Raw genomic sequence first — 16851 nt, 5'->3', positions numbered from 1 at the left:
CCAATATATACGCGACGGTACGTGGGAGCACAAGTTCGTATTAGTGCTATCGTCCCTCAGGAGGAATCACCCACCTTCTTAGAGATCGACAGTCACTACGTTTAACGATGCCGGAACACGTCTCTACCTAGACCTCTATGATGAGCGTTATGTTGCAAAGCGTTGTTAGGTTCATTCAATATATTTTAAGTTGATCTTTTTTAATTTCTTCTTTCAAGATCACCACGAGATGTATTGGTACAAATTCCTAAATGCAGTCTAAGATGATAAGCAAGCTTTATAATCTTTCAACTTTGAAAATCCTAGCTACTAAGGGAAAAGAGAGTGACTATCTTTTCTCAAAGAGCAATCAGCACACTCTAATGCACTCTTCCTAAATCCAACATGCAATCTTATCAAAATGCAAAATGCACAATGCAGGTGTTTGTTTTCACTTTCTTAGTATAAATGCCTACAAAGAAAGCTTTTTGTACAACTTTGAATTTGCTTTTAAATGACTAAAAAATAAACAAGTTTTCTTTTTCCAAAATCAGCAAGGGTAGAAGAGATTACAATCACTTTGCGACTTTTCGAAAGAAATACTCGTTTCGACACTTAAAAGTGACAAATTCAAACCAATAAGCAAAATCAAATGATAATCAAACTGTAAACAGCCAATGAACTCTCTCCTAAGATCACAATCAATCAATCAATCAGATCTGAATCAAGGCTACAGGATGACTATTTCGCTCATGCAAAGGAAAACTGTAAATGACGCCACAAACACATAAAAACACTTACAGTCTTTTGTACAAAAATGAGGCGGAATTCAAGCAAAGAAAAGGGGTATCAGAGGTGGTACCTATGCTGGTTAAAGGCAGCAAAAATAGAGATCAAAAGAGGGCAAAAGACAGCAAGGAACCCCAGCTGCACAAGGCCACACTGGTTCAGCGCAGGTACAACACTGTTAGTTTGACATTCAACGCAGGTAGCCTTCACGGGACCGACGTTGAAATGCAGACTGCCTTCACAGTGTCTGCGCTGAAAGGAGAAACTCTCGTTTCTCTTGGTTTCCGGGTCACAAAATGCTCAAAAATCAACTGTTTCAGGCCAAATCAGAAACACAAGCAAGGTATAAACAGAGGGATGCTTTGAAAGGGTACTAAAGACTATCACAAAGGATCATCAAGTCATTTGTGAGTCCATTGTTGAGATCATAGACAAAAACCCAGTGAAGGATCAAAGCAGCAACATTCTACTTTGCAAAGCAGTTCGATTGTTGCTGTTGAGTCTATGAAGTAAACAATGATGCAAACTCAAACAAAATGACTAAAACAAAGTTCTTCCCCAGCGGAGTCGCCAATTTGTTGTGGGGAAAAATGCCTATGCAGGACGATCCTATCCACCTAAGGTGTGACAGTACCTTAGCAACAAACGAATACAGCTACTTCGGTTTCTTCCTTTATGAAATATGTAAGAGAGGAGATTGGTAGACTTACCGTTATCTTCCGGTTGTCCCTCAATCTAAATCCTCTCCTCTTTGCGTGTCCACAGCTACTTGCCTCCTCGCTTTTGCTTCCACAAGATCACAAGAGAACAGCTACCTGTGACAAGAGAACAGCTACTTGCAACAAGAGAAGGACACAATACAAAGGCAAATATACATATTCATAAATGATTCAGGATTAGAAGTAAATCAAATACACTAATGCAAATCATACAATAAACACCAGCATATAGGAAAGAACCAAGAAGCTTTATTGATTGATAAACAAGGTTTAGGAAGAGATACAACCCATAGGGTTCCAACCCAGCATCTCCTTCCCAGCAGAATGGAATTCCTTCTTCAGCCCCTTTCAAAGCATAAACACCCAATGATCCAACCACAAACCAACAGCAATTCTTTGCATTCACAATATTCCAGCCTCCCTTGACCTCATGAGAGAGATCTATATATAGGAGTTTTGGAGAAAGGATGAGTCAGCTTGAGGCTGGTATGAAACTGACTAGTGTCCTCTCTCACTTCAGTTCTTGAGTCCACTTGGAGGTTCTTGCTTCCACTTGGAGATTTGGAACCTCTTACTCATCACCAGTCGAATTCCTTGATCCAAGTGTCATTTTGGAAGCTTCCTGGGCATTGACACCTTGAGAAATGAGTCTGCCACTTGTCCAGTTACGCTCAGCGCAGGTAGCCTTCTTTGCAGTTGACATTTAGCGCAAGTAGACAGTGGAGCAGTTGACATTCAGCGCAGATGCTCAGTGGAGCAGTTGACATGATCCAGAATTGCCTTGTTTTTGAGTGTTTTCAGGTGGATAACTTTTGTGAACTGTTGTGGTTTGCTGGCCTTGTTCCTCTAGGGGTAGGAACAACATGTTTAGGGACTTCGGATCCCTTAATTATTGACATTTCATGCTCAGTGATGCAAGGCACAAAAATTTCTATAACATGTGGATGAGACAATGCTAGTATTACTAGCTGTTTATAGCCCAGGCCAACCCCCTGCCCGCAAATATAACTTTTCCAAGTTCATAGCTAACAAAATCGATGATCAGTTGGGTGCAGTGGATAGACAGGGGGTCTTCAAGTACTCGGCCTATATCTATCACCTTTTCATGTACTATCAGTCCGAGGCTTTTCCATGCTATATCAAAAAGCTGGATTATAGAGGGGAAAGAAGATCTGTGATCTTCTGGACCTCTGTTTATCACAAAGTCACAAAGTCACCCTATTCCTATTGTGAATTTGTTGACCAATTTGTATATCCAGTCTCTTGCCTATTGATGAGGTCCCCTCCTCCCAGAATATCAACTGAGATACAGAAAGCTCTGCAGCTTTCCAAAAAATACAAAATAGGTGATTGGTACCTATATGAGGATCATACAGTCATCAGGGTCTATGGCTGTGAGGTCTGTCCATACAGGCTCCCAAAGTATGTGCCTATGAGGTTATTTGCCTTGGAGTATTACAGGCAGTTGATTCAGTCCGACCTCACCCATTTCCATAGAGCCAAAAAGAAGGCCCACCTCAAGTTCAAACACCAGTTGGGCCCCTTCATCATGAATCAGAAAGAAGGATGGGAAGATGTTGACCTCATCCTCAAGGACAAATATAAACTGTCATATAGTTTTCGGTGGGTCCCTTATGACCCTGAGGGATTCATTACTGCCAGAAGAAACAAGTACAGGCTTCTAGGTTATAGGCATTGTCAATACCCACACATTGAAAGATATGCCAACCAGCAAGAATGGCAGCAGGGTACTCTAGTTGAAAAGCTAACTGAAGAAGAGACAATGCTAAAGAATATAAAGGAGCTTGAAAAAACTATTGACCTAGACTCTGTGCAGCAGGTACCTTTCAAACGGCCTTATTCAGCAGGAGAAGGGACCTCGGCCTCAAGGACTACACTAGTCACACAGCCACCTTCCACAGCAGCACCAGCTGCAGACAAAGGCAAAGGGATAATGGGTGCAGAAGAAGAAACAGTGAAAGAAAAGCCTGCCCCTTCAAATGAGCAGCAGCAAGAGCCCTAACAAGGGCAACAAACAGAACAGCAACAAGAGCAGACTGCCCCTCAACAAACAGAGCTACCAGCAGCTCCAGTAATGCAAACTCCACCTCCACAGACTGAGCCATTGACTGCTCCAAGTTTGCAGACCCCAGCACATGAGGAAAGGGGTATGAAAAGAGATAGAGAAGAGTCCACCCCTATTAGTGGATCCTCCCAACAACCAGGAGCCAAAAGGCAAAGGCTAGACTCCCCAGAGGTAGAAGACATCACTGAAGAATTCCTTGACAGCTCAAGGAAAAACAGGGAGGGCAGCCAGCACACAGGGACAAGCTCCTTTCAGCAGGAGCAAGGATTGCAACTTGGTTTGGAGGTGTCTTCCTCCTCCCAGCAGAGCAAGAAGCCTAAGAGCACTAAGGCTTCTTTCAAACAAATAAAGGCTCAGAATGATCTGCTGAGGGCTGAGGTCTACAAGCAATTTATTGATGCAACACCAGCCCAGCAAGAAAGGCTAATGTCTGTGTATGACATTAAAGAGGAAAAAATAATCATCAGTCACTTTAAGCCTACAATACCGCAGCCTAAGTCAGCTGCAGATTTTGTGAAGACAAGGGTGGAGGTCATGGCCAAAGACATCCATCCCATGGACCAAATCGAACTCCACAAGCAAGCTGGAGAGATGGTTTATGCAACCTTGGTGGAGAGGGCAACCATGGCCCATGAGCTAAAAGAGTCCCTGAAAAACACCAACACACAGTTGGATTTTGAGAGAATGTCCTCCTTGGCCAAAGACAATAGAATAAAGTCTCTTGAGGACATCATCATTGATCTAGGACATGATCCTAGTGATCCAAAGGGTGTAAAGGCCCTTCTGAAGAAGAAAGAGGATGACCTGAATGCATTAAAGAAGAGGTTGAAGCTGCTGACCACAGAGCACCCTCAAACCGCAGAGCTTCAAAAGGAAAAACAGGTTGATGACCAACTGGACCTCATAATGCAGCTAAACCAGAGGATCCTGGATTTGGAGAAAGAGCTGGAAGGAGCATTACAAGATAAACAGGGAGAGTCCACATCCCAAGCTCCTCCAACTACTTCAACAACAGCAACAACTACAGGGGCAGCAGTGGCCCCCTCAACAGAAGCAGCAGGAACAACAACAACTCCAGATGCCAGCGCAAGTGTAGAAGAATTGACTAAGGCCATCAAGGAAATGGAGCTCCAGGCAAATGAAATAAAGAAGGCCAAGGAAAAATTGGTAGAACTGGATGCCAAATATGACAAATCAAAAGTAACTGTAACAGAGTAGGGCAGAGAAATAAAGGCCCTAAAAGACAAGATAAAGGCCTTAGAGAAGGAGCTGAATCTAGAGACTGCCATGGCTGACATAAAGAGGATTTTATGGGCCAAAATTGGCCAATCCATCAGTCAACAATGGAGGTCAATCAAAACGATACATGAACAGATGGACTTAATGGGCCAAGCACAAGCAGAAATCCATAAGGCCAAGACAACACTAGGAGACAAGCCAGAACAGGCCAACAGGATGATAGACTTCCTGAACAGGCAAGAAAAGGAGGAACTGGCAGCCATAGGCATTGCCAACAGAACCGAGGCTGTCCTCACTGCTAAGAAGGTACTAACTCTCAGGAACTATGTACAAACTGTGGAGAGGAAGTGCTATGAGATACAAGCTGAGGTGGAGGAATATAAAGTTAAGATGGCAGTGTTGCAAGCAAAGGGACTGCCCAGCCTCCTAAGCAGTGCAGGAAGACTGATCTCTCGAGATCAATTTGCCAACAGAATGGCAACCTCTATTGAAAATCAAATTATTGCATCTGGCAGTACATCTGAGCAAACAGGGCCCCCCACAGGACAGAGCTTGTATGATAAACTTGAAGGCCTGTTCTTCATTGAAAATGAGGTAAATCATCTGTTTGAAACTCCTCCTAACTTTTATAGGTATACAAAGGCCGATGAGACCTTGATAAAAATTCGGAGACATCAAATTCCTAAGGAGGATTGGTGGCAAGTGATGCTTCAGATTTTGCCACGGTAGCCTCAGTTGTTCGGCCACTGCCAGCTCCAGGTCACTACAAAACAAACAGCATGACAAAGTGAGTAATAAAGGCAGCTGAAAGGGTGACTCAGCACAGGGACAATGACAGCTAGCCTAAAGGATAAGAAAATACGCATATTTGGACAGCTTAGCCTCAGCCAACTTTGACACCCACCAAGTCATCAATTTCTGACTATTTTTGACAGCTAAAGCAATAAAAAGTTACTGCAGCTTTTACTTTCTCAGCTACCAAGCTCCAGGAGTTGGCATAACATTTATGAGCCATTAACTCCTTTTCTTGATATTTTTACATGTAAATTTTGTATAAATACTCCCCTTAGTAACGCATAAGGGGTTGGTGATTTTTGACTCTAAGGAAAATCTATTGTATACTTTCAGTTTATCTAATACAAAGGGCTGGACCAGCTCAGTGATTTCCTGAAATATTTGATGTCTAGATGATGCTAGGTGTGCTGATGCAGAATTCCGGTGCTGTCTGATGAAATAACAAGTTTTCCTCAATTTCTTGTCTTCTTATGTTTATCAAACCATACTCATGTTGCACTAAGCTAGCAGTGAAGAAAAAGAATAGTACAAGATTTGTTTTATTACACCTTGTGCTCAATTTTTACTGCTGTGAATGTTTGTCTTCAGGATTAACGATGTGCATGAATTCTTAAATTCTCATGTGTCTATTAATTCTATGTGTGTGAATGATACCTAGAAATTCTTCATTGCTTCTAGATTAATATTCTCACCATCTTTTCTTTAGCAGTTTACTGTGAGATTCTTAATTGCCTTGCATAAACTGGATACACCCCACTTAATAACTATTATGAACGTTTTTCCTCATACACAAATCTGGCTCTACAACATCACTACGGTATCATACAGCATATCAGACAAACTAAAGGACCACTGACTCCATGCCCAATGGACTAGGACATGCTAGTGAGAACATATACATGTTGACTAAAGTCATCACCAAACACATTCCAAAAACAAAAGCCTGAATATCATAGCTAGCCTAAAATACTATCAAAACAGAGCTAAACCTTAAAGAGAGAGCCCTCTCTGATTACAGCTTGGCTAGAAGCTGCAATCCAAAGACTGGTTAGTGGTTACCTCGGCCGTATTCCCTTGGGAGTCATAGGGAACAACCTGGGTGTTAACAGGTCCCTAGAATACCTGCCTATCAGCCTAAAAATTTCCTAATTTACCATATTTTATGCATATTTTTTGTTTATGCCTTTTCATTGCACTCAAAAGGGTCAAAGTTGGTTTTAGTCACGTGGGTACAATTTAAAAGTGTTAAGGGTTGGAGAAGGGAAGCTTTCAGACTTCGTCAAGTGCTCATGCACTCAAGGGAATAAAGTAGTCAAGGAAAGGTACATGTCGCAAGTAAGAAGGATGAAGGGAAAAGAAATCAAGGGCAAGGTGCATGTCACAAGTATATTGAGTGAAGTTTGTGCGACTACAACCCAAAAGTGTCATTTTACAACACAAAGATGTTGCGACCGTGAAATTCACCTACAGATGTTCTAATAAATGTGATGAAACTTGAGATCATTCAAGAAAACTTATGACATACAAAGTAACATGAAATGACACTTGATTAATGAGGCAACACTTAATATGACAATGAAGAAATTTAGTGAAATTTTTGGAGAGGGTTGTAGTAGCGACAACACTTGGTGACATACTGGGTGAATTTTACCTTCCCCATCTGGTAAAATTTTTAGTTAAGGGTCGGATCTTTAGGAAGTATTGATTTCCTTGAGTTCCCACTTTTGAACTTTTTTTATACATAGCATATTAATTTTCTCTACTTGGTTGAAACACGTACAAAAGATACTTTATATCACAATTGTTTTGATATAAGAAAGGGCAATGTGCATGATGAGTTTGCGATTTTCAAAGTATGAATTTTCATATTTGGTGTTGATCTTCTGCTAGAGGTTTTGGATGATACCCCGATGGAGTCACTTCAGGAGCACAAACATTTCTTTGCTGCTAGCAAGCCTGGATAGTACCCAGGTGAAGTCACTTTCTACACCTCCCTTCGTAGGAAGCCTTTCTCTTCTTTCACCCTTTATTTATTTATTTAATAGACTTTTCATCATCACTTATTATTTTCCATGTGTAGAAAAGGGATCCTAACTTATTAAGGGAAAGGGAGGTTTCTCCTTTAGAGAAATATTTTAAGACCTCTGATATTGATTTGCTCACTTTAGATTTTCCCCTTATCCTTTCTCTACTATATTGGACAAGCGTTAAAACATAGGTATATTTACACCAAGTTGTGTATTTTAGACACTAGAATATGCATGGATATAACAGTTTCCCCTCAAGGTTCTCCTCTTGGATGAATTGTATTTTCAATCTAGATTTAGCTCAACCTATGGCATTTTCCCAAACAAAGAAGGAAAACAACAAAAATACAAGAATTTTGGTTGTCTCACTTATTACCCATGCACTTTTTCACACAAGGTATTATTAAGAAAAAAGAAATAAAGACATACAAAACCAAAATCAGAAACAAGAGACGAAGAAAATGGAGATTGAAGCCAAAAACATCATACAAAAACAAAACAAATGCAAAGTGTTACACAAAAATATCATCACCATGATTATTTGCAGTCAGTATGGGTCTATCATCACTTGTACTGTCCTCCTAAGCAAGTCTCAGACCTCAGCTCTTCAAATCAAGCTTTGGAAATGAGAGAAAGACATTAAAAATCAATGTAACTCTGGTTCCGCACTTTCTCTCATGGTCACCTGTGGTCCCGCACCTTCTGTGTACAAAACCTGCGGACCTGCCCGCTCTGTCCCTAACGGTGTAGGTGCAGACCCCTGTGAAAGTCAAAAGGCGCAAGTTTTATCTTAAGAAACTCACTTTGGGTTAATTCTAGAGGTTTCTAGAAGGAATTTTGACATGGATTGTTCGCTCTGAGGTGGTTCATGCATCCCAAAAGAGAAGGAGCTAATCCCTTGATGAGAGGAGCTATCCCTTTGAAGGAGGGATTTATCCCTTTGAAGTAGGACCTAGTAACCTCCCTCCATTGCACTATAAATACAGGCATTGGGCTGGTTGCTAGGGAGGTTAGAAGTTGAACATTTTTTAGGGTAAATGCTGGTGAAATCAAGACTTCCTAGTTGAGCTTAAGAGGAGAGATCACACATCTTTTTGGCTTCATTGGGGAGTGAGTGAAACTTGTCAAAGTAGAGGAGACTTCTTGCTGGACCCTGGGAGGAGCTTGTATAGCGTCAAGGCAAAGGTTGTAAGGTTCTTCTTCTTTTGAATTAATACAATCAAACTCATTTTTCTCAGCAAGTATCTTATGTTATTTGTTTCATGGACTCCTTGAATTTCATGTTAAATATGTTTTATGCAATTGGCTTTTCAGGTGTTATTTAATTTGTTTGCCTTGTTTGTGTTTGCAGATTCGCGAAAAGGAGCTCATTTGGATCGAAGGAGCGAGGGCATCCACAAGCTAGCGTTGGACCTAAGGTAGGCCCTAAAAACACTTGTTTGCTATTGTTTATCAAAGAATATTTAGAGAAAGATAGTGGCTGGTTGATTTTCTTGTCATTAGGTCTTCTTTAGATCCTAGGAAGGTCTATCTTGTCCGCAAGATCGACTTATTCCATGTGACAAAATGGCGACTCCACTGGGGACTTGATTGTTTTCCTTGTTTTTACTTTGACCTGAGAAACTCTATTTTTGTTTATGTTTTTGGCTTGTTGTGTGTAAAATTGGGTAGAGTTTGTAGATACAGGGTTATTTTTCATTTTACATAGCTTTGAGAGAGGACCGCACCCTAGTCGTTTGACACAGTGTGTACTTACCCGCAGCTTGGATTTTAGCACAGAGCGGGACCGCACCTGTGCCAACTATGGGCCTGCGGACCCTGTTAAAATTCTGAAGACCCTAAAATTTCCTCTGTTAGTCAGCTTAGTTTGTCTTTAGAAATTGTTATCCATTGCCCAAACCTGCATATAACTTGTCAGAACCTTTCCTTGGATTGATTTCATTAGTGTTAGGGTTTTAGGTGAAATTCCTAGGAGTTTTGCTTGTTGGGTTTGTTTTTCGTTTTGGTTGTGTAGTGGCTCTGAGCTTAGAGGCTGTAGGGACTTCAGATCACCTTAGTGTCTACCAGCTTTCTTATGAGTCTGACCATTAATGAAATCTCCCCTTGTTTGAGGAATCCGCTTTGAGTTTTCTCTTTACAAAACTTCGAAAAGCTTGTGTTTGAGAGTTTGGATTTTCATTTTCAAAAAGAAAATGAAATTGGTTGTTCTTGACTGATTTGTGATTCTGCATAAATTAGTCCTTAGCTTGCATCTAGCTGAGTAAAACATCCTTAAAAAGGACTTTTAGTAGGCTTTGACTTCAAATAGGTTTTTATAGTTTGTAGAAGGTTAGTTATTTTCATTAGTTTTGAGTGTTTTATTTACAAAATATAAAAAAATCTCTTTTGAAAAAAGTTTGTTTTTTGTAGTGTTTGAATGCTTTGAAACAAAAAAGGGAAATTTTTGTGAAATAATTAGTTGTCTCGTTTTGAGTGCTTTGGAAAGGAAAAGATCTTCTTTTAATTTGTTTAATTGAGAAAGATTTGTGTTTACAAAGTATTTGCATTCAAACTCTTTCTTAGTTTAGAAGTTCATCGAAGAGAAAAAGATTGTTTAGATCATCTTAGGTGCATTTTTAGTGATTTTGAGTCGAGTCTTCATACCACAAGTTTCATCTCCGCACCTTTGGACTTAAACAAAAACCACTAAAATTAACGCTTAAAGTAAAATTCACCTAGTAACATTTTTATTTCTAGGGCTCTGATACACCATCTTAGCTTAGGCTAGTGTCTTGGAGTAGCTGTATCTTGTGGTAGGGAAGAAATCCAATTGTTGCATTTATGCTCTGGGAAAGCTCCTCTTAAAGGAGAAGCATGAGATCGTATCTGAACCAGTGTGGGAATCAATCCTTCCTCATTGGGAACGACTCCAGATATTCACGTATTAAAAATGGTAAACCTCGGATTAACCATTGTCGAGGAGCCTGGGGTCACTTGTTGGTAAACCTTGGATTATGTCAAGGAGCCTTCAAGGGGATTGAGCTTGCTACTCTACCCTTGCGTGCGTATCAGATCGTAGACTGTTCCCCCAGGTGTATTTGTCTCAGTTGGTAACCTTAGTGGCCATATCCTTTAGGACTCTTCCTGAGGTGACAGTGGTGGGAAGATCCCACTGTACCTGGAGCAGACTTTGGCTAGACTCACTTGGATTTTCTGGGGGGTTCACTTCACTCGAGACAGTTAAGTGGAGGAACTTGTGCCAGTCTATTCATTAAGCAGGTTTTCGGGGTAACTGTTCCAACCGCCATTTCTGTATTGAACTCTGCGATGTTGGATTTCATCACCAACTAGTGTTTTCAGTCCAGAAAGTTACTGTTTGTGTGTGCTTGATCTCATAGATTCTTTAGGCGTGTGGTTCAAATTTGTTTGGTTCTTTAGAGACCTTAGGTGCTTTTTATTGAGATTTTACTTTGTTTGCGTGTGAAGTAGTTAAAAGTCTTTAACTATGGCTGAATTACCAAGACAGTCCCGTAGACTTCGGGGCCAGTCTCCTGAGATTATAAACATGGCTGAGTTACTGAGGAAGTCCTGTAGACTTCGGGGCCAACCTCCTGAGGAAGTACCAAACCAACTTGAAGGCTTAAAAGTCCTCGTAACTCCTAGAGACAGTAGAGTTGGGTCACCGGAAGAAGGAGAATCTTCTTTGATAGTACATCCTGATTTTCAAATGCCAGTAGCAGAATATAATCCACAGTCAGTGTCTGTCTCCGAAATCGCTGGTAGCTTTTCATCTACTAGTGATATAGGTGAAGAACCCAAAATATCTGAGGCTGAAAGTGAATTTGCTGCTACTCCGACATCGGGGTTTGTTTCTCCAACTTTTAGTGGTCCTGGTTCACCTAGGGTAGAAAGAGTAATCACTCAAGATCTTCCTTCTGGACTTATCTCTATTGAAGAACTTGCTCCGGAAGAAGAAGAAGTAGGCATCCCTATCCCTAAAAATCAACCTGTCATTGAACTAAGGGAGCATGAATCAATTTTTTACAGTCCACCTAGGAGCAGTTCTTGGTATCTTTCTTTGACTAATTATTTAGAAAACTCAGGGTTAAGTTTTTCACCACCTCGTCCTCCTTATCACTCAACACCTAGAGGTTTTTATACTCCCGTAAATATGTCAGGATAGTCATCCATGTTTACTCAATCGCCCGAATCCTTTTTGTACGGCGGTCCATCTGTTCCCTCTGGGTATCAGTCTCTTTCTGGTACTGTTTTGGGAGCATCTCCTTAACCCATTGAGCAAGGGTTATTAACTGGAAACAATGGTAATAAACCGTTGAGCATGGAAGACATTCTTATAATGTCAGGTTCTATTCCCAATCCTCAACCTCAAGGTGGCCAGTTACCACTTGGGGGGCAGCCTCAATTAACGCCTGGGGGGTAACCTCAAGGTACACAATTTGCATCTGGGGGCAACCTCAAGGACAGTACATACCTACGGGACAGTACGTTCCTCAAGGTCAACCCCAGACTTAATATGTACCCCAAGGTCAACCCCAGTATCAATTTATACCTCAAGGTCAACGCCAATATCAGTATGTGCCTCAAGGGTATCAACCCCAAGGTAAATACTCGAACCAAGGTTTCCAACCACCCCAAGGTCAAACGTTTGTTCAAGGAATGGGAAATGTACCTTTCAGTTATCAATCCTACCCTCAACCCGGTTATGGTCCTCAATATTCTCAACCAGTTATGGGTCAGTACCCCAGAATGAATATAGTGTGGGATCCATCGCAAACCCAACAGGTGTTGCAGCCAAGTGTACAGTTGTCATCTCAAACTGGACAACCCTTAGTTTCTGGTACACCCCAGCAACCAGTCCAGTCTAACATTCAAACTTCTATACCTTCGGTAATTTCACAGCCTGGGCCTAGTACACCTCGTACTCCACCTCAAACGACTGCTACAACTGCCACAACATTTGTTCAATCTACCCCACCTACTTCTGGAGTATCGACAACTCTGGTTTCTACTGTTCCTGTATCTACTCCTCAGACATATTTACCACCGTTTGGATCTACGATTCAAACTTCGGTTCAGATGCCTATAGGACAACCTGGTTTAAGTACGGTTGTCACAAGTCAACCATAATTCACCTATCAACCGTACTAGGGACAGTACCAATTTGTTCCTGCTGTCCAGTAGCCAGTTTATCAGTATCAACCATATCATGGGTACACTTATCAACAACCTCAACAACCCCAGTACAGTCCGGTTAATCCTGGTTTTCCGGGAGGATACAATATCCCGAACGCGATCCCTATTCCTAGTTATCCTGGATATCCTCCTCTTGGGGCTGGTCTCATGACCCAGAGTTTTAGGGATCCTAATTGGTAGTTACCGTTTATCACAACTTTGGACTTGCCTGACTTGTCACGCCTGTTAGCCTCCTATACCAATAGGTTTTCATTTCTCATGATTGACAGTGGAAGTGCCAAAAAATGTTCATCTTCCGTGGTACTAAGGTTCCATTTTTGTGAAAGAAACAGACAGTTAAAAAATGTAAAGAGGGTATGCCTTAAAAGAATAATCAAAAGGCAAGAAAATGAACTGGTCAAAAGAAAAAATAAATGAAATGAACCCCAAATAAAGACCATGAAAGTGGCTAAGCTAAGATGCCACTGCTATCTTGATGGGTGGTCCAACAGTTCAAGCTGGGCCATACCATGTTTTAAATTGCATGTTTTAGACTAGAGAGGAAGTACCTGCTCAAACAGTTCAAGATTGACAGATGACTAAGTGGATAGGGAAAGGAAGGAGCCCAACTGCTCAATCTGGGCCCCTGGAAGACATAAGGGTAGACTTAGATAGGAGGGCAGCAAAAAGAAAAGAGGATTACCAGGGTTTGCAAGGCTAAGTGCACCCATCTAAACGAAGAAAGAATGTTAGGCATATTAGGCAGGGTAGGCAGTTGAAGGTTGCAGAAAACAAGATCTAAGCATATGACATGGGGAAAATCACATCTGATCTCACCAATAGGAGAAAGGCAAGAGCAATGGCCTATTTGGCAAACTACCAGACCATCACTAATTTCCCTCATTCCCTTCAAAAGTTTCTTACTAACATCCCCTTGAGCATTGTAGGATATGCCTAAACAGTCCTCCTTACATTTCTCATTTGTGAATTAAATGACAAGTTGTGACCTCCTTCTCCAAAAAGAAGCCACATTTCTTGTGTAAAATCATTCTTCACTCTCATCTGCTGCTAAATCTAAGTTTACTCATTAAACTTAGCTCTCTATTCCTCTTTCACATCCCACATCCATATTGATTTCTAATTTTACTATATAGCTCCCTAAGTGCTACCCCTCCCCCTACTATTATAGCATTCTATGCAGAAGACCCAAAAAGTATGTAAATATCCCCCCCCTTTAGCATTATAGCTAACTGGTATTCTCATGGGAGACATTAGTCCATCAGGGACTCTAGTCAACCCTTACTTTGGAATTAATCTAACCCCTTGTTAGATTAATAGCCTACAACTAAACCCTTACCCACTATTCACCTAAAAAAACCTTTGAAAACCCACCCCCCGCGATCAAACCTAATGTTTAAATGTTTATTGGACCCCGTCACATTAACCCTTATTCATTTGTAAACCCATTAAACCCTCCAAAACCAAAGTTTTGAACCCGCTGTATTTAAATATTATTTTATTATCTGGCGGGTCCCAACCCAAACTTGCACGCTGGGTCGGGGCGCCCGCCAGCCGCTGATCTTCTGCTGCCCCCAATCCAAAGGTGGGCGGGCAATCTGAGCTGTGGATCTGCCGTGGTTTAGCGTCCGGGGAGCGGGTGGTTTTGCTCCCGTACGCAGGACACGTGGCGGCCACTGGGGTTGTTCGGAGCCCCTCTCCCCAATACCACCTTTCCCCAATGGCGGTGCGGGGAAACCGGAAACCGCCCTCCCGCAACCCGCCACCCCTGTCGCGTCAGTCCCATGTCACGGTGACGTCATGTCCAAGGCCCCTGCCACTGCGCCACGTTGCCCTCCACGTCGTCTTGCCACCCCCGCATCCCTCCACCATGTCCCGCCACACTGGCATCCAACTCAGCACCCACGTCATCATCCGTACCCAGGCCCGCTGATGACGTCATGCTGACGTCATCGCGGAAAAGCGCCAAAAAGCCATATGCGCGGAATTTGCCGTTATAAACACGAAAACGGACCATATTTTGTCATTTTCGCTGGAAAAGAGAAGGAGCCGTTTTGCTCGTTTACTCCAAAATTGCCTCCATATTACAAATTCAAAGCTTGGGACGCCGCCACTCACCAATTCAGCTACATTCTTCACCCATTGATCAACCCGGCAGCTCTCGATGCTAATTATCCAGGTATTTGCCGAAATTTACCCGTTTGCCCGTGTTCTTGCCATTTCTCTGCAAATTTCTCCACTAATTACCTGATAATTCCTAAATTAAATGTTGTCGTTCAGTAAATGTTGGCCCAAAATAATCCACAGTGCCCCCTTGTTCAAAATTCACTGTTGAACAGTCATTCTCGGGCTTAATTTCCAATTTACCCTCCAACTGCCCAGCATTGTTCCCTTTTGCCGAGCATATAATTCACAAACTTCATTTCACGAGGTTATAGTCCTACCCGCCCTCTGCAATTTGTCCTCACTGTCCATAATTCTTGTGAATTTACCAGAGCAAATTAGAGTCAAGGCTGCTTATCCTAGTTACTCCTTTTTGAAGATATATCTGGCATCATCTGCATTCAGTCTGCCATCTGACTTCTAAAAGCCTTACAAGCTATTATATTCACACTGTTGCACTCAGAAACTGCATTCTAAAGATAACACCTGAAGGCTATACAATGGTTGCACCCTCAGCTCTCAGTGTTGCTCCCATAAATCCACCTAACAAAGAGCTTGAGGCCATGCCTCTTGCTGACAGAGATTACCTCATCCAAGACTTTGTGGGAGAAAGGAACCATTTACAGACCTTCCGGGAATTAAGGGACAACTATTTGAGCAACAATGACACATATGGGATATGGGATTCCAATCTGCCTCACTATTTCCTCCCATCTGTTAACATTTTTCCAGAAATCATCCGCTTATGTGCTGAGAATTATGATCCAACTCAGAGAACTGTCAAGTCTCCATCTGGGAGCATACTCTTCCACATCAATCCTGACTCCATCAACCAAATGCTCAACTTCAAGCAAACTCAGCTGTTGTTTCCCTTCTCCATGAACTATCTACTGGATGCAGGTGCCAAGCTTTCCACTGCTGACATTGAGAAGGTCACCAAGACATTTATGAGAGCTGACCGCCAGCCCACAGGGCCACCTCCTTTCTTGCATGTCCATTTCACTGATGTAGGCCAACTTCTGGTTGACATGATTTCCTATGTGTTGGGCTATAAAACTAGTGAGCACGTTGATGAGACAGTGCTGGTGTTATTAGCCGCTTACAGCCCAGGCCAACCTCCCGCCTACAAATATAACTTTGCTAAATTTATAGCCAACAAAATACATGACCAACTCTTGAAAGTGGACAAGGAGGGTATATTCAAATATTCATCATATATTTACCACTTGTTCATGTATTATCAATCTGAGGCCTTTCAATGCCCTATCAAGAAGATGGATTCTAGGGGAGAAAGGAGGTCTGTCATCTTCTGGTCATCAGTTTTCCACCAAGTCCAAGATTCACCATATTCATACTGTGAATTTATTGACCAATTTGTCTACCCGGTCTCTTGCCTATTGATGATATCCCCTCCTCCCAGACTGTCATTTGAAATCCAGAAAACTCTGCAGCTGTCCAAAAATTATAAAATAGGTGATTGGTACCTATACCAAAATCATACAGTCATCAGAATCTATGGCTACAAGCTCTGTCCATATAGGCTCCCAAGATATGTACCAATGAGACTGTTCGCCCTGGAGTATTATAGGCAGCTTATTAACTCTGACCTCACCCACTTTCATAGTTCCAAGAAGAAAGCCCACCTCAAGTTCAAAAACCACCTGGGCCCCTTTATCATGAACAAGAAAGAGGGATGGCAAGAGGCTGAGAAAATTCTCAAAGATAAATACAAGCTATCAAGAAGCTTCTAGTGGGTCCCTTACGACCCTGAAGGCTTCATCAGTGCTAGAAGAGTCAAGTACAGGCTGCTAGGGTATAAGCACTGTAAAATTCCACAAATTGAGCAGTATGCCAACCCACAAGA

Source organism: Pinus tabuliformis, chromosome 3_2 (assembly GCF_031772625.1).
Source record: "Pinus tabuliformis cultivar Carrire ecotype Pingquan chromosome 3_2, CPIR1, whole genome shotgun sequence".
In the NCBI taxonomy this organism is placed as follows: domain Eukaryota; kingdom Viridiplantae; phylum Streptophyta; class Pinopsida; order Pinales; family Pinaceae; genus Pinus; species Pinus tabuliformis.
Note: the sequence above shows the minus strand (reverse complement) of the source record.